The sequence below is a fragment of the Hyla sarda genome, unplaced genomic scaffold (genome assembly GCF_029499605.1).
Source record: "Hyla sarda isolate aHylSar1 unplaced genomic scaffold, aHylSar1.hap1 scaffold_353, whole genome shotgun sequence".
Classification (NCBI taxonomy): domain Eukaryota; kingdom Metazoa; phylum Chordata; class Amphibia; order Anura; family Hylidae; genus Hyla; species Hyla sarda.
The window spans coordinates 221345-243702 of record NW_026610295.1 but is presented as its reverse complement, the minus strand read 5'-3'; the positions used below and the strand labels follow the sequence as shown (position 1 = coordinate 243702).

The 22358-nt window shown below is 46.0% G+C and overlaps 10 non-coding genes across 10 annotated transcripts; all 10 read left to right on the top strand.

Annotated features, from left to right (window-relative positions):
- Positions 1-1377: 1377 nt before the first annotated feature.
- Positions 1378-1568, top strand: LOC130331608 (U2 spliceosomal RNA). The gene has a single exon (XR_008874477.1). It is a non-coding gene; the product is annotated as a U2 spliceosomal RNA (small nuclear RNA).
- Positions 1569-3659: 2091 nt separating this feature from the next.
- LOC130331606 (U2 spliceosomal RNA) lies at positions 3660-3850 on the top strand. Its single transcript, XR_008874476.1, has one exon. It is a non-coding gene; the product is annotated as a U2 spliceosomal RNA (small nuclear RNA).
- A 2077-nt stretch (positions 3851-5927) lies between these two features.
- On the top strand, positions 5928-6118 carry LOC130331605 (U2 spliceosomal RNA). Its single transcript, XR_008874475.1, has one exon. It is a non-coding gene; the product is annotated as a U2 spliceosomal RNA (small nuclear RNA).
- Positions 6119-8204: 2086 nt separating this feature from the next.
- LOC130331604 (U2 spliceosomal RNA) lies at positions 8205-8395 on the top strand. The gene has a single exon (XR_008874474.1). It is a non-coding gene; the product is annotated as a U2 spliceosomal RNA (small nuclear RNA).
- A 2098-nt stretch (positions 8396-10493) lies between these two features.
- On the top strand, positions 10494-10684 carry LOC130331603 (U2 spliceosomal RNA). The gene has a single exon (XR_008874473.1). It is a non-coding gene; the product is annotated as a U2 spliceosomal RNA (small nuclear RNA).
- Positions 10685-12766: 2082 nt separating this feature from the next.
- Positions 12767-12957, top strand: LOC130331602 (U2 spliceosomal RNA). The gene has a single exon (XR_008874472.1). It is a non-coding gene; the product is annotated as a U2 spliceosomal RNA (small nuclear RNA).
- Positions 12958-15048: 2091 nt separating this feature from the next.
- On the top strand, positions 15049-15239 carry LOC130331600 (U2 spliceosomal RNA). Its single transcript, XR_008874470.1, has one exon. It is a non-coding gene; the product is annotated as a U2 spliceosomal RNA (small nuclear RNA).
- A 2091-nt stretch (positions 15240-17330) lies between these two features.
- LOC130331599 (U2 spliceosomal RNA) lies at positions 17331-17521 on the top strand. The gene has a single exon (XR_008874469.1). It is a non-coding gene; the product is annotated as a U2 spliceosomal RNA (small nuclear RNA).
- Positions 17522-19615: 2094 nt separating this feature from the next.
- On the top strand, positions 19616-19806 carry LOC130331598 (U2 spliceosomal RNA). The gene has a single exon (XR_008874468.1). It is a non-coding gene; the product is annotated as a U2 spliceosomal RNA (small nuclear RNA).
- Positions 19807-21900: 2094 nt separating this feature from the next.
- LOC130331597 (U2 spliceosomal RNA) lies at positions 21901-22091 on the top strand. The gene has a single exon (XR_008874467.1). It is a non-coding gene; the product is annotated as a U2 spliceosomal RNA (small nuclear RNA).
- Positions 22092-22358: the final 267 nt, after the last annotated feature.

Here is a 22358-nt window from a genome sequence, read left to right as displayed (position 1 = left end):
TTGAGATCTATACTTTAGACTGTATCTAAACCTGCTCCAACATGGACTGACATTCTGGCCTACTTTCAGCCGATGCGACTTGTCTGTCGCTGAACAGTTGCTTTTTATGTATTCAGCACCTATGTATAATGTTGTAAAAATGCTCTAGAAGCTAAAGTCGCAGAAATGTCACACATATTTGGCCTGCAACTTTCTGTGCGACAAATTCAGACAGGAAAAATCAGTATAAATCCTTAGAAAATTATCCCCCAGTGTCTCCATCTGCTGGCGGTATTGAATAAGCATTGCTGCACTGATGGGGTATGCATTAGACGAAAAAAAAGAAGAAAAAGAAGAATAATACGCCCAGAAAAGAGGCGAAAAGGAGAAAAACGTAAAAAAACGTGAAAAAAAAGTAAGAGGAAGAGAAGGGAAAAAAAGGTGGAAATGGGTTTAAAAGTGATTTCGGCGGAGAAATATATATATATATATATATATATATATATATATATATATATATATATACGCGCACACACACACATATATATAAACGTATTCTCCGTTGAGATATTGCAGCCGCTGCTGTGTCCAGGCCCAGGAGCCTTATCACTGTGCTGTGATGTCACTCAATACCACTGACATCACTAGGTGTAAACAACATCTCTCCTTTGCTGTGTATGTGACTATGGAGCTGTTTGGTGATGTCGTCTATTATGGCCTTCATAGAAGCAACAGGAGATTGTTGCATCCATCTAGAACCCTCAGAACTACAGTGCTATGATGTCACTCACTTCCACAGGCCTTGCAGAGTGTAAACAACAACAACCCAGCTTTGTTGTGTATGTAACCATAGGGATTTGTGATGTCACCTAGAACCTTCACAGCAGCGACAGCTTTATGAGGAGCATCAGCACTGCTCTGCCTGAGCAGAACCATCACCGCCATAGGTTGTCAAATAACCCGGGTTTAACCCACACAGGTAAGTCCAATGGGGTGCAGGCATGTCCTCTATGCTTACAGCTTCCCGTGGGTGTTGGTTTGATACCGTTTGGGGACAGCCAAGGAGGCATCTGCAGGCAACAAAGGTAGGTGTGTGCTTGTGTGTGTGTTTCCTATGCAGATCCTAAGCCCAGTGTCACATGCAAGTAGGAGGAGTAAGAAGGGTTCCTGGCAAATCCGGGTTATGGATTGCATTTAAAAAGGCCCCGTGGGAGTGCAATGGGCCCCTGTCTTGCTGCTTAGCAATAATGGTATGGGTTTAGGTTCTGCTGTGTGTACTGGTGGTTGACTGCCCCCCAGCCCAGAGTGTGCATGGAAAATTGTCTGGCAGCCTCCCTGACAGCAAGCAGTGATAGTGCCCATGAAGGGCACCTTGTTGGGCCCGCCCCTTTCACGGTTATCGCTTCTCGGCCTTTTGGCTAAGATCAAGTGTAGTATCTGTTCTTATCAGTTTAATATCTGATACGTCCCCTATCTGGGGACCATATATTAAATGGATTTTTGAGAACGGGGGCCGATTTCGAAGCTTGCTTCCGTCGCCCTATGCATTGACCCGATATGGCAGTATCTTCGGGTACAGTGCACCACCCCCTTACAGGGTTAAAAAGAAAGATTCCTACTTTCATTGCTACCTGCTTGCTGGCTAGCCAGCTAGCCAGCCCTGTGGGCCTTGCTGCTGCTGCAGCCAAAAAACAAAAGGTGGTGCTGCTGCTGCTTCTGCTGCTTCTGCTTCTGCTTGTGTCTGGCCGCTGTTGGAGCGTCCAGGCACAGGACTTCTGCTGCTGCTGACTAAATGGCCTCCTTAATTGGATCATTTGAGTAGCCAGCACACCTGTGCAGGTAGGGCATGACATGATAGGCAGCTGCCTTGATAGCGGGTGGGTGCTGAATGTTCCTAATTGACAAAATAAGATTAATGCTTATGAAGAAATATAAAATCTCATCCCTTCCCCAATATCGCGCCACACCCCTACCCCTTAATTCCCTGGTTGAACTTGATGGACATATGTCTTTTTTCGACCGTACTAACTATGTAACTATGTAACATAACATGGGGGGGGGGGGGTCTCCTGGCTGTTCACACAGGTGTGTCATTGCTGTACATTGACCATGCATTGCTTCTGTGGTATTGCAAAGGCAAAGACAAATGCTTCCAGCCATCCATTGCACTAATGGATTGGTCATCAGCTGGCTGTCTATGTCCCGCATCAATATAGACCAAAGTACAGAGGGTTAGGCTATGCTATTGTGCACCTACCTGATGCATCAGAAGGTGCGAGGCCCTTGCTAAATTCTGTGCACAGACTTTGAGATCTATACTTTAGACTGTATCTAAACCTGCTCCAACATGGACTGACATTCTGGCCTACTTTCAGCCGATGCGACTTGTCTGTCGCTGAACAGTCGCTTTTTATGTATTCAGCACCTATGTATAATGTTGTAAAAATGCTCTACAAGCTAAAGTCGCAGAAATGTCACACATATTTGGCCTGCAACTTTCTGTGCGACAAATTCAGACAGGAAAAATCAGTATAAATCCTTAGAAAATTATCCCCCAGTGTCTCCATCTGCTGGCGGTATTGAATAAGCATTGCTGCACTGATGGGGTATGCATTAGACGAAAAAAAAGAAGAAAAAGAAGAATAATACGCCCAGAAAAGAGGCGAAAAGGAGAAAAACGTAAAAAAACGTGAAAAAAAAGTAAGAGGAAGAGAAGGGAAAAAAAGGTGGAAATGGGTTTAAAAGTGATTTCGGCGGAGAAATATATATATATATATATATATATATATATATATATATATATATATACGCGCACACACACACATATATATAAACGTATTCTCCGTTGAGATATTGCAGCCGCTGCTGTGTCCAGGCCCAGGAGCTTAGCACTGTGCTGTGATGTCACTCAATACCACTGACATCACTAGGTGTAAACAACATCTCTCCTTTGCTGTGTATGTGACTATGGAGCTGTTTGGTGATGTCGTCTATTATGGCCTTCATAGAAGCAACAGGAGATTGTTGCATCCATCTAGAACCCTCAGAACTACAGTGCTATGATGTCACTCACTTCCACAGGCCTTGCAGAGTGTAAACAACAACAACCCAGCTTTGTTGTGTATGTAACCATAGGGATTTGTGATGTCACCTAGAACCTTCACAGCAGCGACAGCTTTATGAGGAGCATCAGCACTGCTCTGCCTGAGCAGAACCATCACCGCCATAGGTTGTCAAATAACCCGGGTTTAACCCACACAGGTAAGTCCAATGGGGTGCAGGCATGTCCTCTATGCTTACAGCTTCCCGTGGGTGTTGGTTTGATACCGTTTGGGGACAGCCAAGGAGGCATCTGCAGGCAACAAAGGTAGGTGTGTGCTTGTGTGTGTGTTTCCTATGCAGATCCTAAGCCCAGTGTCACATGCAAGTAGGAGGAGTAAGAAGGGTTCCTGGCAAATCCGGGTTATGGATTGCATTTAAAAAGGCCCCGTGGGAGTGCAATGGGCCCCTGTCTTGCTGCTTAGCAATAATGGTATGGGTTTAGGTTCTGCTGTGTGTACTGGTGGTTGACTGCCCCCCAGCCCAGAGTGTGCATGGAAAATTGTCTGGCAGCCTCCCTGACAGCAAGCAGTGATAGTGCCCATGAAGGGCACCTTGTTGGGCCCGCCCCTTTCACGGTTATCGCTTCTCGGCCTTTTGGCTAAGATCAAGTGTAGTATCTGTTCTTATCAGTTTAATATCTGATACGTCCCCTATCTGGGGACCATATATTAAATGGATTTTTGAGAACGGGGGCCGATTTCGAAGCTTGCTTCCGTCGCCCTATGCATTGACCCGATATGGCAGTATCTTCGGGTACAGTGCACCACCCCCTTACAGGGTTAAAAAGAAAGATTCCTACTTTCATTGCTACCTGCTTGCTGGCTAGCCAGCTAGCCAGCCCTGTGGGCCTTGCTGCTGCTGCAGCCAAAAAACAAAAGGTGGTGCTGCTGCTGCTTCTGCTTCTGCTTGTGTCTGGCCGCTGTTGGAGCGTCCAGGCACAGGACTTCTGCTGCTGCTGACTAAATGGCCTCCTTAATTGGATCATTTGAGTAGCCAGCACACCTGTGCAGGTAGGGCATGACATGATAGGCAGCTGCCTTGATAGCGGGTGGGTGCTGAATGTTCCTAATTGACAAAATAAGATTAATGCTTATGAAGAAATATAAAATCTCATCCCTTCCCCAATATCGCGCCACACCCCTACCCCTTAATTCCCTGGTTGAACTTGATGGACATATGTCTTTTTTCGACCGTACTAACTATGTAACTATGTAACATAACATGGGGGGGGGGGGTCTCCTGGCTGTTCACACAGGTGTGTCATTGCTGTACATTGACCATGCATTGCTTCTGTGGTATTGCAAAGGCAAAGACAAATGCTTCCAGCCATCCATTGCACTAATGGATTGGTCATCAGCTGGCTGTCTATGTCCCGCATCAATATAGACCAAAGTACAGAGGGTTAGGCTATGCTATTGTGCACCTACCTGATGCATCAGAAGGTGCGAGGCCCTTGCTAAATTCTGTGCACAGACTTTGAGATCTATACTTTAGACTGTATCTAAACCTGCTCCAACATGGACTGACATTCTGGCCTACTTTCAGCCGATGCGACTTGTCTGTCGCTGAACAGTCGCTTTTTATGTATTCAGCACCTATGTATAATGTTGTAAAAATGCTCTAGAAGCTAAAGTCGCAGAAATGTCACACATATTTGGCCTGCAACTTTCTGTGCGACAAATTCAGACAGGAAAAATCAGTATAAATCCTTAGAAAATTATCCCCCAGTGTCTCCATCTGCTGGCGGTATTGAATAAGCATTGCTGCACTGATGGGGTATGCATTAGACGAAAAAAAAGAAGAAAAAGAAGAATAATACGCCCAGAAAAGAGGCGAAAAGGAGAAAAACGTAAAAAAACGTGAAAAAAAGTAAGAGGAAGAGAAGGGAAAAAAAGGTGGAAATGGGTTTAAAAGTGATTTCGGCGGAGAAATATATATATATATATATATATATATATATATATATATATATACGCGCACACACACACATATATATAAACGTATTCTCCGTTGAGATATTGCAGCCGCTGCTGTGTCCAGGCCCAGGAGCCTTAGCACTGTGCTGTGATGTCACTCAATACCACTGACATCACTAGGTGTAAACAACATCTCTCCTTTGCTGTGTATGTGACTATGGAGCTGTTTGGTGATGTCGTCTATTATGGCCTTCATAGAAGCAACAGGAGATTGTTGCATCCATCTAGAACCCTCAGAACTACAGTGCTATGATGTCACTCACTTCCACAGGCCTTGCAGAGTGTAAACAACAACAACCCAGCTTTGTTGTGTATGTAACCATAGGGATTTGTGATGTCACCTAGAACCTTCACAGCAGCGACAGCTTTATGAGGAGCATCAGCACTGCTCTGCCTGAGCAGAACCATCACCGCCATAGGTTGTCAAATAACCCGGGTTTAACCCACACAGGTAAGTCCAATGGGGTGCAGGCATGTCCTCTATGCTTACAGCTTCCCGTGGGTGTTGGTTTGATACCGTTTGGGGACAGCCAAGGAGGCATCTGCAGGCAACAAAGGTAGGTGTGTGCTTGTGTGTGTGTTTCCTATGCAGATCCTAAGCCCAGTGTCACATGCAAGTAGGAGGAGTAAGAAGGGTTCCTGGCAAATCCGAGTTATGGATTGCATTTAAAAAGGCCCCGTGGGAGTGCAATGGGCCCCTGTCTTGCTGCTTAGCAATAATGGTATGGGTTTAGGTTCTGCTGTGTGTACTGGTGGTTGACTGCCCCCCAGCCCAGAGTGTGCATGGAAAATTGTCTGGCAGCCTCCCTGACAGCAAGCAGTGATAGTGCCCATGAAGGGCACCTTGTTGGGCCCGCCCCTTTCACGGTTATCGCTTCTCGGCCTTTTGGCTAAGATCAAGTGTAGTATCTGTTCTTATCAGTTTAATATCTGATACGTCCCCTATCTGGGGACCATATATTAAATGGATTTTTGAGAACGGGGGCCGATTTCGAAGCTTGCTTCCGTCGCCCTATGCATTGACCCGATATGGCAGTATCTTCGGGTACAGTGCACCACCCCCTTACAGGGTTAAAAAGAAAGATTCCTACTTTCATTGCTACCTGCTTGCTGGCTAGCCAGCTAGCCAGCCCTGTGGGCCTTGCTGCTGCTGCAGCCAAAAAACAAAAGGTGGTGCTGCTGCTGCTTCTGCTGCTTCTGCTTGTGTCTGGCCGCTGTTGGAGCGTCCAGGCACAGGACTTCTGCTGCTGCTGACTAAATGGCCTCCTTAATTGGATCATTTGAGTAGCCAGCACACCTGTGCAGGTAGGGCATGACATGATAGGCAGCTGCCTTGATAGCGGGTGGGTGCTGAATGTTCCTAATTGACAAAATAAGATTAATGCTTATGAAGAAATATAAAATCTCATCCCTTCCCCAATATCGCGCCACACCCCTACCCCTTAATTCCCTGGTTGAACTTGATGGACATATGTCTTTTTTCGACCGTACTAACTATGTAACTATGTAACATAACATGGGGGGGGGGGGGGGTCTCCTGGCTGTTCACACAGGTGTGTCATTGCTGTACATTGACCATGCATTGCTTCTGTGGTATTGCAAAGGCAAAGACAAATGCTTCCAGCCATCCATTGCACTAATGGATTGGTCATCAGCTGGCTGTCTATGTCCCGCATCAATATAGACCAAAGTACAGAGGGTTAGGCTATGCTATTGTGCACCTACCTGATGCATCAGAAGGTGCGAGGCCCTTGCTAAATTCTGTGCACAGACTTTGAGATCTATACTTTAGACTGTATCTAAACCTGCTCCAACATGGACTGACATTCTGGCCTACTTTCAGCCGATGCGACTTGTCTGTCGCTGAACAGTCGCTTTTTATGTATTCAGCACCTATGTATAATGTTGTAAAAATGCTCTAGAAGCTAAAGTCGCAGAAATGTCACACATATTTGGCCTGCAACTTTCTGTGCGACAAATTCAGACAGGAAAAATCAGTATAAATCCTTAGAAAATTATCCCCCAGTGTCTCCATCTGCTGGCGGTATTGAATAAACATTGCTGCACTGATGGGGTATGCAAGAGACGAAAAAAAAGAAGAAAAAGAAGAATAATACGCCCAGAAAAGAGGCGAAAAGGAGAAAAACGTAAAAAAACGTGAAAAAAAAGTAAGAGGAAGAGAAGGGAAAAAAAGGTGGAAATGGGTTTAAAAGTGATTTCGGCGGAGAAATATATATATATATATATATATATATATATATATATATATATATACGCGCACACACACACATATATATAAACGTATTCTCCGTTGAGATATTGCAGCCGCTGCTGTGTCCAGGCCCAGGAGCCTTAGCACTGTGCTGTGATGTCACTCAATACCACTGATATCACTAGGTGTAAACAACATCTCTCCTTTGCTGTGTATGTGACTATGGAGCTGTTTGGTGATGTCGTCTATTATGGCCTTCATAGAAGCAACAGGAGATTGTTGCATCCATCTAGAACCCTCAGAACTACAGTGCTATGATGTCACTCACTTCCACAGGCCTTGCAGAGTGTAAACAACAACAACCCAGCTTTGTTGTGTATGTAACCATAGGGATTTGTGATGTCACCTAGAACCTTCACAGCAGCGACAGCTTTATGAGGAGCATCAGCACTGCTCTGCCTGAGCAGAACCATCACCGCCATAGGTTGTCAAATAACCCGGGTTTAACCCACACAGGTAAGTCCAATGGGGTGCAGGCATGTCCTCTATGCTTACAGCTTCCCGTGGGTGTTGGTTTGATACCGTTTGGGGACAGCCAAGGAGGCATCTGCAGGCAACAAAGGTAGGTGTGTGCTTGTGTGTGTGTTTCCTATGCAGATCCTAAGCCCAGTGTCACATGCAAGTAGGAGGAGTAAGAAGGGTTCCTGGCAAATCCGGGTTATGGATTGCATTTAAAAAGGCCCCGTGGGAGTGCAATGGGCCCCTGTCTTGCTGCTTAGCAATAATGGTATGGGTTTAGGTTCTGCTGTGTGTACTGGTGGTTGACTGCCCCCCAGCCCAGAGTGTGCATGGAAAATTGTCTGGCAGCCTCCCTGACAGCAAGCAGTGATAGTGCCCATGAAGGGCACCTTGTTGGGCCCGCCCCTTTCACGGTTATCGCTTCTCGGCCTTTTGGCTAAGATCAAGTGTAGTATCTGTTCTTATCAGTTTAATATCTGATACGTCCCCTATCTGGGGACCATATATTAAATGGATTTTTGAGAACGGGGGCCGATTTCGAAGCTTGCTTCCGTCGCCCTATGCATTGACCCGATATGGCAGTATCTTCGGGTACAGTGCACCACCCCCTTACAGGGTTAAAAAGAAAGATTCCTACTTTCATTGCTACCTGCTTGCTGGCTATCCAGCTAGCCAGCCCTGTGGGCCTTGCTGCTGCTGCAGCCAAAAAACAAAAGGTGGTGCTGCTGCTGCTTCTGCTGCTTCTGCTTCTGCTTGTGTCTGGCCGCTGTTGGAGCGTCCAGGCACAGGACTTCTGCTGCTGCTGACTAAATGGCCTCCTTAATTGGATCATTTGAGTAGCCAGCACACCTGTGCAGGTAGGGCATGACATGATAGGCAGCTGCCTTGATAGCGGGTGGGTGCTGAATGTTCCTAATTGACAAAATAAGATTAATGCTTATGAAGAAATATAAAATCTCATCCCTTCCCCAATATCGCGCCACACCCCTACCCCTTAATTCCCTGGTTGAACTTGATGGACATATGTCTTTTTTCGACCGTACTAACTATGTAACTATGTAACATAACATGGGGGGGGGGGGGGGGTCTCCTGGCTGTTCACACAGGTGTGTCATTGCTGTACATTGACCATGCATTGCTTCTGTGGTATTGCAAAGGCAAAGACAAATGCTTCCAGCCATCCATTGCACTAATGGATTGGTCATCAGCTGGCTGTCTATGTCCCGCATCAATATAGACCAAAGTACAGAGGGTTAGGCTATGCTATTGTGCACCTACCTGATGCATCAGAAGGTGCGAGGCCCTTGCTAAATTCTGTGCACAGACTTTGAGATCTATACTTTAGACTGTATCTAAACCTGCTCCAACATGGACTGACATTCTGGCCTACTTTCAGCCGATGCGACTTGTCTGTCGCTGAACAGTCGCTTTTTATGTATTCAGCACCTATGTATAATGTTGTAAAAATGCTCTAGAAGCTAAAGTCGCAGAAATGTCACACATATTTGGCCTGCAACTTTCTGTGCGACAAATTCAGACAGGAAAAATCAGTATAAATCCTTAGAAAATTATCCCCCAGTGTCTCCATCTGCTGGCGGTATTGAATAAGCATTGCTGCACTGATGGGGTATGCATTAGACGAAAAAAAAGAAGAAAAAGAAGAATAATACGCCCAGAAAAGAGGCGAAAAGGAGAAAAACGTAAAAAAACGTGAAAAAAAAGTAAGAGGAAGAGAAGGGAAAAAAAGGTGGAAATGGGTTTAAAAGTGATTTCGGCAGAGAAATATATATATATATATATATATATATATATATATATATATATATATATATACGCGCACACACACACATATATATAAACGTATTCTCCGTTGAGATATTGCAGCCGCTGCTGTGTCCAGGCCCAGGAGCTTAGCACTGTGCTGTGATGTCACTCAATACCACTGACATCACTAGGTGTAAACAACATCTCTCCTTTGCTGTGTATGTGACTATGGAGCTGTTTGGTGATGTCGTCTATTATGGCCTTCATAGAAGCAACAGGAGATTGTTGCATCCATCTAGAACCCTCAGAACTACAGTGCTATGATGTCACTCACTTCCACAGGCCTTGCAGAGTGTAAACAACAACAACCCAGCTTTGTTGTGTATGTAACCATAGGGATTTGTGATGTCACCTAGAACCTTCACAGCAGCGACAGCTTTATGAGGAGCATCAGCACTGCTCTGCCTGAGCAGAACCATCACCGCCATAGGTTGTCAAATAACCCGGGTTTAACCCACACAGGTAAGTCCAATGGGGTGCAGGCATGTCCTCTATGCTTACAGCTTCCCGTGGGTGTTGGTTTGATACCGTTTGGGGACAGCCAAGGAGGCATCTGCAGGCAACAAAGGTAGGTGTGTGCTTGTGTGTGTGTTTCCTATGCAGATCCTAAGCCCAGTGTCACATGCAAGTAGGAGGAGTAAGAAGGGTTCCTGGCAAATCCGGGTTATGGATTGCATTTAAAAAGGCCCCGTGGGAGTGCAATGGGCCCCTGTCTTGCTGCTTAGCAATAATGGTATGGGTTTAGGTTCTGCTGTGTGTACTGGTGGTTGACTGCCCCCCAGCCCAGAGTGTGCATGGAAAATTGTCTGGCAGCCTCCCTGACAGCAAGCAGTGATAGTGCCCATGAAGGGCACCTTGTTGGGCCCGCCCCTTTCACGGTTATCGCTTCTCGGCCTTTTGGCTAAGATCAAGTGTAGTATCTGTTCTTATCAGTTTAATATCTGATACGTCCCCTATCTGGGGACCATATATTAAATGGATTTTTGAGAACGGGGGCCGATTTCGAAGCTTGCTTCCGTCGCCCTATGCATTGACCCGATATGGCAGTATCTTCGGGTACAGTGCACCACCCCCTTACAGGGTTAAAAAGAAAGATTCCTACTTTCATTGCTACCTGCTTGCTGGCTAGCCAGCTAGCCAGCCCTGTGGGCCTTGCTGCTGCTGCAGCCAAAAAACAAAAGGTGGTGCTGCTGCTGCTTCTGCTTCTGCTTGTGTCTGGCCGCTGTTGGAGCGTCCAGGCACAGGACTTCTGCTGCTGCTGACTAAATGGCCTCCTTAATTGGATCATTTGAGTAGCCAGCACACCTGTGCAGGTAGGGCATGACATGATAGGCAGCTGCCTTGATAGCGGGTGGGTGCTGAATGTTCCTAATTGACAAAATAAGATTAATGCTTATGAAGAAATATAAAATCTCATCCCTTCCCCAATATCGCGCCACACCCCTACCCCTTAATTCCCTGGTTGAACTTGATGGACATATGTCTTTTTTCGACCGTACTAACTATGTAACTATGTAACATAACATGGGGGGGGGGGGGGTCTCCTGGCTGTTCACACAGGTGTGTCATTGCTGTACATTGACCATGCATTGCTTCTGTGGTATTGCAAAGGCAAAGACAAATGCTTCCAGCCATCCATTGCACTAATGGATTGGTCATCAGCTGGCTGTCTATGTCCCGCATCAATATAGACCAAAGTACAGAGGGTTAGGCTATGCTATTGTGCACCTACCTGATGCATCAGAAGGTGCGAGGCCCTTGCTAAATTCTGTGCACAGACTTTGAGATCTATACTTTAGACTGTATCTAAACCTGCTCCAACATGGACTGACATTCTGGCCTACTTTCAGCCGATGCGACTTGTCTGTCGCTGAACAGTCGCTTTTTATGTATTCAGCACCTATGTATAATGTTGTAAAAATGCTCTAGAAGCTAAAGTCGCAGAAATGTCACACATATTTGGCCTGCAACTTTCTGTGCGACAAATTCAGACAGGAAAAATCAGTATAAATCCTTAGAAAATTATCCCCCAGTGTCTCCATCTGCTGGCGGTATTGAATAAGCATTGCTGCACTGATGGGGTATGCATTAGACGAAAAAAAAGAAGAAAAAGAAGAATAATACGCCCAGAAAAGAGGCGAAAAGGAGAAAAACGTAAAAAAAACGTGAAAAAAAGTAAGAGGAAGAGAAGGGAAAAAAAGGTGGAAATGGGTTTAAAAGTGATTTCGGCGGAGAAATATATATATATATATATATATATATATATATATATATATATATACGCGCACACACACACATATATATAAACGTATTCTCCGTTGAGATATTGCAGCCGCTGCTGTGTCCAGGCCCAGGAGCCTTAGCACTGTGCTGTGATGTCACTCAATACCACTGATATCACTAGGTGTAAACAACATCTCTCCTTTGCTGTGTATGTGACTATGGAGCTGTTTGGTGATGTCGTCTATTATGGCCTTCATAGAAGCAACAGGAGATTGTTGCATCCATCTAGAACCCTCAGAACTACAGTGCTATGATGTCACTCACTTCCACAGGCCTTGCAGAGTGTAAACAACAACAACCCAGCTTTGTTGTGTATGTAACCATAGGGATTTGTGATGTCACCTAGAACCTTCACAGCAGCGACAGCTTTATGAGGAGCATCAGCACTGCTCTGCCTGAGCAGAACCATCACCGCCATAGGTTGTCAAATAACCCGGGTTTAACCCACACAGGTAAGTCCAATGGGGTGCAGGCATGTCCTCTATGCTTACAGCTTCCCGTGGGTGTTGGTTTGATACCGTTTGGGGACAGCCAAGGAGGCATCTGCAGGCAACAAAGGTAGGTGTGTGCTTGTGTGTGTGTTTCCTATGCAGATCCTAAGCCCAGTGTCACATGCAAGTAGGAGGAGTAAGAAGGGTTCCTGGCAAATCCGGGTTATGGATTGCATTTAAAAAGGCCCCGTGGGAGTGCAATGGGCCCCTGTCTTGCTGCTTAGCAATAATGGTATGGGTTTAGGTTCTGCTGTGTGTACTGGTGGTTGACTGCCCCCCAGCCCAGAGTGTGCATGGAAAATTGTCTGGCAGCCTCCCTGACAGCAAGCAGTGATAGTGCCCATGAAGGGCACCTTGTTGGGCCCGCCCCTTTCACGGTTATCGCTTCTCGGCCTTTTGGCTAAGATCAAGTGTAGTATCTGTTCTTATCAGTTTAATATCTGATACGTCCCCTATCTGGGGACCATATATTAAATGGATTTTTGAGAACGGGGGCCGATTTCGAAGCTTGCTTCCGTCGCCCTATGCATTGACCCGATATGGCAGTATCTTCGGGTACAGTGCACCACCCCCTTACAGGGTTAAAAAGAAAGATTCCTACTTTCATTGCTACCTGCTTGCTGGCTATCCAGCTAGCCAGCCCTGTGGGCCTTGCTGCTGCTGCAGCCAAAAAACAAAAGGTGGTGCTGCTGCTGCTTCTGCTGCTTCTGCTTCTGCTTGTGTCTGGCCGCTGTTGGAGCGTCCAGGCACAGGACTTCTGCTGCTGCTGACTAAATGGCCTCCTTAATTGGATCATTTGAGTAGCCAGCACACCTGTGCAGGTAGGGCATGACATGATAGGCAGCTGCCTTGATAGCGGGTGGGTGCTGAATGTTCCTAATTGACAAAATAAGATTAATGCTTATGAAGAAATATAAAATCTCATCCCTTCCCCAATATCGCGCCACACCCCTACCCCTTAATTCCCTGGTTGAACTTGATGGACATATGTCTTTTTTCGACCGTACTAACTATGTAACTATGTAACATAACATGGGGGGGGGGGGGGTCTCCTGGCTGTTCACACAGGTGTGTCATTGCTGTACATTGACCATGCATTGCTTCTGTGGTATTGCAAAGGCAAAGACAAATGCTTCCAGCCATCCATTGCACTAATGGATTGGTCATCAGCTGGCTGTCTATGTCCCGCATCAATATAGACCAAAGTACAGAGGGTTAGGCTATGCTATTGTGCACCTACCTGATGCATCAGAAGGTGCGAGGCCCTTGCTAAATTCTGTGCACAGACTTTGAGATCTATACTTTAGACTGTATCTAAACCTGCTCCAACATGGACTGACATTCTGGCCTACTTTCAGCCGATGCGACTTGTCTGTCGCTGAACAGTCGCTTTTTATGTATTCAGCACCTATGTATAATGTTGTAAAAATGCTCTAGAAGCTAAAGTCGCAGAAATGTCACACATATTTGGCCTGCAACTTTCTGTGCGACAAATTCAGACAGGAAAAATCAGTATAAATCCTTAGAAAATTATCCCCCAGTGTCTCCATCTGCTGGCGGTATTGAATAAACATTGCTGCACTGATGGGGTATGCAAGAGACGAAAAAAAAGAAGAAAAAGAAGAATAATACGCCCAGAAAAGAGGCGAAAAGGAGAAAAACGTAAAAAAACGTGAAAAAAAAGTAAGAGGAAGAGAAGGGAAAAAAAGGTGGAAATGGGTTTAAAAGTGATTTCGGCGGAGAAATATATATATATATATATATATATATATATATATATATATATATACGCGCACACACACACATATATATAAACGTATTCTCCGTTGAGATATTGCAGCCGCTGCTGTGTCCAGGCCCAGGAGCCTTAGCACTGTGCTGTGATGTCACTCAATACCACTGATATCACTAGGTGTAAACAACATCTCTCCTTTGCTGTGTATGTGACTATGGAGCTGTTTGGTGATGTCGTCTATTATGGCCTTCATAGAAGCAACAGGAGATTGTTGCATCCATCTAGAACCCTCAGAACTACAGTGCTATGATGTCACTCACTTCCACAGGCCTTGCAGAGTGTAAACAACAACAACCCAGCTTTGTTGTGTATGTAACCATAGGGATTTGTGATGTCACCTAGAACCTTCACAGCAGCGACAGCTTTATGAGGAGCATCAGCACTGCTCTGCCTGAGCAGAACCATCACCGCCATAGGTTGTCAAATAACCCGGGTTTAACCCACACAGGTAAGTCCAATGGGGTGCAGGCATGTCCTCTATGCTTACAGCTTCCCGTGGGTGTTGGTTTGATACCGTTTGGGGACAGCCAAGGAGGCATCTGCAGGCAACAAAGGTAGGTGTGTGCTTGTGTGTGTGTTTCCTATGCAGATCCTAAGCCCAGTGTCACATGCAAGTAGGAGGAGTAAGAAGGGTTCCTGGCAAATCCGGGTTATGGATTGCATTTAAAAAGGCCCCGTGGGAGTGCAATGGGCCCCTGTCTTGCTGCTTAGCAATAATGGTATGGGTTTAGGTTCTGCTGTGTGTACTGGTGGTTGACTGCCCCCCAGCCCAGAGTGTGCATGGAAAATTGTCTGGCAGCCTCCCTGACAGCAAGCAGTGATAGTGCCCATGAAGGGCACCTTGTTGGGCCCGCCCCTTTCACGGTTATCGCTTCTCGGCCTTTTGGCTAAGATCAAGTGTAGTATCTGTTCTTATCAGTTTAATATCTGATACGTCCCCTATCTGGGGACCATATATTAAATGGATTTTTGAGAACGGGGGCCGATTTCGAAGCTTGCTTCCGTCGCCCTATGCATTGACCCGATATGGCAGTATCTTCGGGTACAGTGCACCACCCCCTTACAGGGTTAAAAAGAAAGATTCCTACTTTCATTGCTACCTGCTTGCTGGCTATCCAGCTAGCCAGCCCTGTGGGCCTTGCTGCTGCTGCAGCCAAAAAACAAAAGGTGGTGCTGCTGCTGCTTCTGCTGCTTCTGCTTCTGCTTGTGTCTGGCCGCTGTTGGAGCGTCCAGGCACAGGACTTCTGCTGCTGCTGACTAAATGGCCTCCTTAATTGGATCATTTGAGTAGCCAGCACACCTGTGCAGGTAGGGCATGACATGATAGGCAGCTGCCTTGATAGCGGGTGGGTGCTGAATGTTCCTAATTGACAAAATAAGATTAATGCTTATGAAGAAATATAAAATCTCATCCCTTCCCCAATATCGCGCCACACCCCTACCCCTTAATTCCCTGGTTGAACTTGATGGACATATGTCTTTTTTCGACCGTACTAACTATGTAACTATGTAACATAACATGGGGGGGGGGGGGTCTCCTGGCTGTTCACACAGGTGTGTCATTGCTGTACATTGACCATGCATTGCTTCTGTGGTATTGCAAAGGCAAAGACAAATGCTTCCAGCCATCCATTGCACTAATGGATTGGTCATCAGCTGGCTGTCTATGTCCCGCATCAATATAGACCAAAGTACAGAGGGTTAGGCTATGCTATTGTGCACCTACCTGATGCATCAGAAGGTGCGAGGCCCTTGCTAAATTCTGTGCACAGACTTTGAGATCTATACTTTAGACTGTATCTAAACCTGCTCCAACATGGACTGACATTCTGGCCTACTTTCAGCCGATGCGACTTGTCTGTCGCTGAACAGTCGCTTTTTATGTATTCAGCACCTATGTATAATGTTGTAAAAATGCTCTAGAAGCTAAAGTCGCAGAAATGTCACACATATTTGGCCTGCAACTTTCTGTGCGACAAATTCAGACAGGAAAAATCAGTATAAATCCTTAGAAAATTATCCCCCAGTGTCTCCATCTGCTGGCGGTATTGAATAAGCATTGCTGCACTGATGGGGTATGCATTAGACGAAAAAAAAGAAGAAAAAGAAGAATAATACGCCCAGAAAAGAGGCGAAAAGGAGAAAAACGTAAAAAAACGTGAAAAAAAAGTAAGAGGAAGAGAAGGGAAAAAAAGGTGGAAATGGGTTTAAAAGTGATTTCGGCGGAGAAATATATATATATATATATATATATATATATATATATATATATATATACGCGCACACACACACATATATATAAACGTATTCTCCGTTGAGATATTGCAGCCGCTGCTGTGTCCAGGCCCAGGAGCTTAGCACTGTGCTGTGATGTCACTCAATACCACTGACATCACTAGGTGTAAACAACATCTCTCCTTTGCTGTGTATGTGACTATGGAGCTGTTTGGTGATGTCGTCTATTATGGCCTTCATAGAAGCAACAGGAGATTGTTGCATCCATCTAGAACCCTCAGAACTACAGTGCTATGATGTCACTCACTTCCACAGGCCTTGCAGAGTGTAAACAACAACAACCCAGCTTTGTTGTGTATGTAACCATAGGGATTTGTGATGTCACCTAGAACCTTCACAGCAGCGACAGCTTTATGAGGAGCATCAGCACTGCTCTGCCTGAGCAGAACCATCACCGCCATAGGTTGTCAAATAACCCGGGTTTAACCCACACAGGTAAGTCCAATGGGGTGCAGGCATGTCCTCTATGCTTACAGCTTCCCGTGGGTGTTGGTTTGATACCGTTTGGGGACAGCCAAGGAGGCATCTGCAGGCAACAAAGGTAGGTGTGTGCTTGTGTGTGTGTTTCCTATGCAGATCCTAAGCCCAGTGTCACATGCAAGTAGGAGGAGTAAGAAGGGTTCCTGGCAAATCCGGGTTATGGATTGCATTTAAAAAGGCCCCGTGGGAGTGCAATGGGCCCCTGTCTTGCTGCTTAGCAATAATGGTATGGGTTTAGGTTCTGCTGTGTGTACTGGTGGTTGACTGCCCCCCAGCCCAGAGTGTGCATGGAAAATTGTCTGGCAGCCTCCCTGACAGCAAGCAGTGATAGTGCCCATGAAGGGCACCTTGTTGGGCCCGCCCCTTTCACGGTTATCGCTTCTCGGCCTTTTGGCTAAGATCAAGTGTAGTATCTGTTCTTATCAGTTTAATATCTGATACGTCCCCTATCTGGGGACCATATATTAAATGGATTTTTGAGAACGGGGGCCGATTTCGAAGCTTGCTTCCGTCGCCCTATGCATTGACCCGATATGGCAGTATCTTCGGGTACAGTGCACCACCCCCTTACAGGGTTAAAAAGAAAGATTCCTACTTTCATTGCTACCTGCTTGCTGGCTAGCCAGCTAGCCAGCCCTGTGGGCCTTGCTGCTGCTGCAGCCAAAAAACAAAAGGTGGTGCTGCTGCTGCTTCTGCTTCTGCTTCTGCTTGTGTCTGGCCGCTGTTGGAGCGTCCAGGCACAGGACTTCTGCTGCTGCTGACTAAATGGCCTCCTTAATTGGATCATTTGAGTAGCCAGCACACCTGTGCAGGTAGGGCATGACATGATAGGCAGCTGCCTTGATAGCGGGTGGGTGCTGAATGTTCCTAATTGACAAAATAAGATTAATGCTTATGAAGAAATATAAAATCTCATCCCTTCCCCAATATCGCGCCACACCCCTACCCCTTAATTCCCTGGTTGAACTTGATGGACATATGTCTTTTTTCGACCGTACTAACTATGTAACTATGTAACATAACATGGGGGGGGGGGGGGGGTCTCCTGGCTGTTCACACAGGTGTGTCATTGCTGTACATTGACCATGCATTGCTTCTGTGGTATTGCAAAGGCAAAGACAAATGCTTCCAGCCATCCATTGCACTAATGGATTGGTCATCAGCTGGCTGTCTATGTCCCGCATCAATATAGACCAAAGTACAGAGGGTTAGGCTATGCTATTGTGCACCTACCTGATGCATCAGAAGGTGCGAGGCCCTTGCTAAATTCTGTGCACAGACTTTGAGATCTATACTTTAGACTGTATCTAAACCTGCTCCAACATGGACTGACATTCTGGCCTACTTTCAGCCGATGCGACTTGTCTGTCGCTGAACAGTCGCTTTTTATGTATTCAGCACCTATGTATAATGTTGTAAAAATGCTCTAGAAGCTAAAGTCGCAGAAATGTCACACATATTTGGCCTGCAACTTTCTGTGCGACAAATTCAGACAGGAAAAATCAGTATAAATCCTTAGAAAATTATCCCCCAGTGTCTCCATCTGCTGGCGGTATTGAATAAGCATTGCTGCACTGATGGGGTATGCATTAGACGAAAAAAAAGAAGAAAAAGAAGAATAATACGCCCAGAAAAGAGGCGAAAAGGAGAAAAACGTAAAAAAAACGTGAAAAAAAGTAAGAGGAAGAGAAGGGAAAAAAAGGTGGAAATGGGTTTAAAAGTGATTTCGGCGGAGAAATATATATATATATATATATATATATATATATATATATATATATATATACGCGCACACACACACATATATATAAACGTATTCTCCGTTGAGATATTGCAGCCGCTGCTGTGTCCAGGCCCAGGAGCCTTAGCACTGTGCTGTGATGTCACTCAATACCACTGACATCACTAGGTGTAAACAACATCTCTCCTTTGCTGTGTATGTGACTATGGAGCTGTTTGGTGATGTCGTCTATTATGGCCTTCATAGAAGCAACAGGAGATTGTTGCATCCATCTAGAACCCTCAGAACTACAGTGCTATGATGTCACTCACTTCCACAGGCCTTGCAGAGTGTAAACAACAACAACCCAGCTTTGTTGTGTATGTAACCATAGGGATTTGTGATGTCACCTAGAACCTTCACAGCAGCGACACCTTTATGAGGAGCATCAGCACTGCTCTGCCTGAGCAGAACCATCACCGCCATAGGTTGTCAAATAACCCGGGTTTAACCCACACAGGTAAGTCCAATGGGGTGCAGGCATGTCCTCTATGCTTACAGCTTCCCGTGGGTGTTGGTTTGATACCGTTTGGGGACAGCCAAGGAGGCATCTGCAGGCAACAAAGGTAGGTGTGTGCTTGTGTGTGTGTTTCCTATGCAGATCCTAAGCCCAGTGTCACATGCAAGTAGGAGGAGTAAGAAGGGTTCCTGGCAAATCCGGGTTATGGATTGCATTTAAAAAGGCCCCGTGGGAGTGCAATGGGCCCCTGTCTTGCTGCTTAGCAATAATGGTATGGGTTTAGGTTCTGCTGTGTGTACTGGTGGTTGACTGCCCCCCAGCCCAGAGTGTGCATGGAAAATTGTCTGGCAGCCTCCCTGACAGCAAGCAGTGATAGTGCCCATGAAGGGCACCTTGTTGGGCCCGCCCCTTTCACGGTTATCGCTTCTCGGCCTTTTGGCTAAGATCAAGTGTAGTATCTGTTCTTATCAGTTTAATATCTGATACGTCCCCTATCTGGGGACCATATATTAAATGGATTTTTGAGAACGGGGGCCGATTTCGAAGCTTGCTTCCGTCGCCCTATGCATTGACCCGATATGGCAGTATCTTCGGGTACAGTGCACCACCCCCTTACAGGGTTAAAAAGAAAGATTCCTACTTTCATTGCTACCTGCTTGCTGGCTAGCCAGCTAGCCAGCCCTGTGGGCCTTGCTGCTGCTGCAGCCAAAAAACAAAAGGTGGTGCTGCTGCTGCTTCTGCTGCTTCTGCTTCTGCTTGTGTCTGGCCGCTGTTGGAGCGTCCAGGCACAGGACTTCTGCTGCTGCTGACTAAATGGCCTCCTTAATTGGATCATTTGAGTAGCCAGCACACCTGTGCAGGTAGGGCATGACATGATAGGCAGCTGCCTTGATAGCGGGTGGGTGCTGAATGTTCCTAATTGACAAAATAAGATTAATGCTTATGAAGAAATATAAAATCTCATCCCTTCCCCAATATCGCGCCACACCCCTACCCCTTAATTCCCTGGTTGAACTTGATGGACATATGTCTTTTTTCGACCGTACTAACTATGTAACTATGTAACATAACATGGGGGGGGGGGGGGGTCTCCTGGCTGTTCACACAGGTGTGTCATTGCTGTACATTGACCATGCATTGCTTCTGTGGTATTGCAAAGGCAAAGACAAATGCTTCCAGCCATCCATTGCACTAATGGATTGGTCATCAGCTGGCTGTCTATGTCCCGCATCAATATAGACCAAAGTACAGAGGGTTAGGCTATGCTATTGTGCACCTACCTGATGCATCAGAAGGTGCGAGGCCCTTGCTAAATTCTGTGCACAGACTTTGAGATCTATACTTTAGACTGTATCTAAACCTGCTCCAACATGGACTGACATTCTGGCCTACTTTCAGCCGATGCGACTTGTCTGTCGCTGAACAGTCGCTTTTTATGTATTCAGCACCTATGTATAATGTTGTAAAAATGCTCTAGAAGCTAAAGTCGCAGAAATGTCACACATATTTGGCCTGCAACTTTCTGTGCGACAAATTCAGACAGGAAAAATCAGTATAAATCCTTAGAAAATTATCCCCCAGTGTCTCCATCTGCTGGCGGTATTGAATAAACATTGCTGCACTGATGGGGTATGCATTAGACGAAAAAAAAGAAGAAAAAGAAGAATAATACGCCCAGAAAAGAGGCGAAAAGGAGAAAAACGTAAAAAAACGTGAAAAAAAAGTAAGAGGAAGAGAAGGGAAAAAAAGGTGGAAATGGGTTTAAAAGTGATTTCGGCGGAGAAATATATATATATATATATATATATATATATATATATATATATATATACGCGCACACACACACATATATATAAACGTATTCTCCGTTGAGATATTGCAGCCGCTGCTGTGTCCAGGCCCAGGAGCCTTAGCACTGTGCTGTGATGTCACTCAATACCACTGACATCACTAGGTGTAAACAACATCTCTCCTTTGCTGTGTATGTGACTATGGAGCTGTTTGGTGATGTCGTCTATTATGGCCTTCATAGAAGCAACAGGAGATTGTTGCATCCATCTAGAACCCTCAGAACTACAGTGCTATGATGTCACTCACTTCCACAGGCCTTGCAGAGTGTAAACAACAACAACCCAGCTTTGTTGTGTATGTAACCATAGGGATTTGTGATGTCACCTAGAACCTTCACAGCAGCGACAGCTTTATGAGGAGCATCAGCACTGCTCTGCCTGAGCAGAACCATCACCGCCATAGGTTGTCAAATAACCCGGGTTTAACCCACACAGGTAAGTCCAATGGGGTGCAGGCATGTCCTCTATGCTTACAGCTTCCCGTGGGTGTTGGTTTGATACCGTTTGGGGACAGCCAAGGAGGCATCTGCAGGCAACAAAGGTAGGTGTGTGCTTGTGTGTGTGTTTCCTATGCAGATCCTAAGCCCAGTGTCACATGCAAGTAGGAGGAGTAAGAAGGGTTCCTGGCAAATCCGGGTTATGGATTGCATTTAAAAAGGCCCCGTGGGAGTGCAATGGGCCCCTGTCTTGCTGCTTAGCAATAATGGTATGGGTTTAGGTTCTGCTGTGTGTACTGGTGGTTGACTGCCCCCCAGCCCAGAGTGTGCATGGAAAATTGTCTGGCAGCCTCCCTGACAGCAAGCAGTGATAGTGCCCATGAAGGGCACCTTGTTGGGCCCGCCCCTTTCACGGTTATCGCTTCTCGGCCTTTTGGCTAAGATCAAGTGTAGTATCTGTTCTTATCAGTTTAATATCTGATACGTCCCCTATCTGGGGACCATATATTAAATGGATTTTTGAGAACGGGGGCCGATTTCGAAGCTTGCTTCCGTCGCCCTATGCATTGACCCGATATGGCAGTATCTTCGGGTACAGTGCACCACCCCCTTACAGGGTTAAAAAGAAAGATTCCTACTTTCATTGCTACCTGCTTGCTGGCTAGCCAGCTAGCCAGCCCTGTGGGCCTTGCTGCTGCTGCAGCCAAAAAACAAAAGGTGGTGCTGCTGCTGCTTCTGCTGCTTCTGCTTCTGCTTGTGTCTGGCCGCTGTTGGAGCGTCCAGGCACAGGACTTCTGCTGCTGCTGACTAAATGGCCTCCTTAATTGGATCATTTGAGTAGCCAGCACACCTGTGCAGGTAGGGCATGACATGAT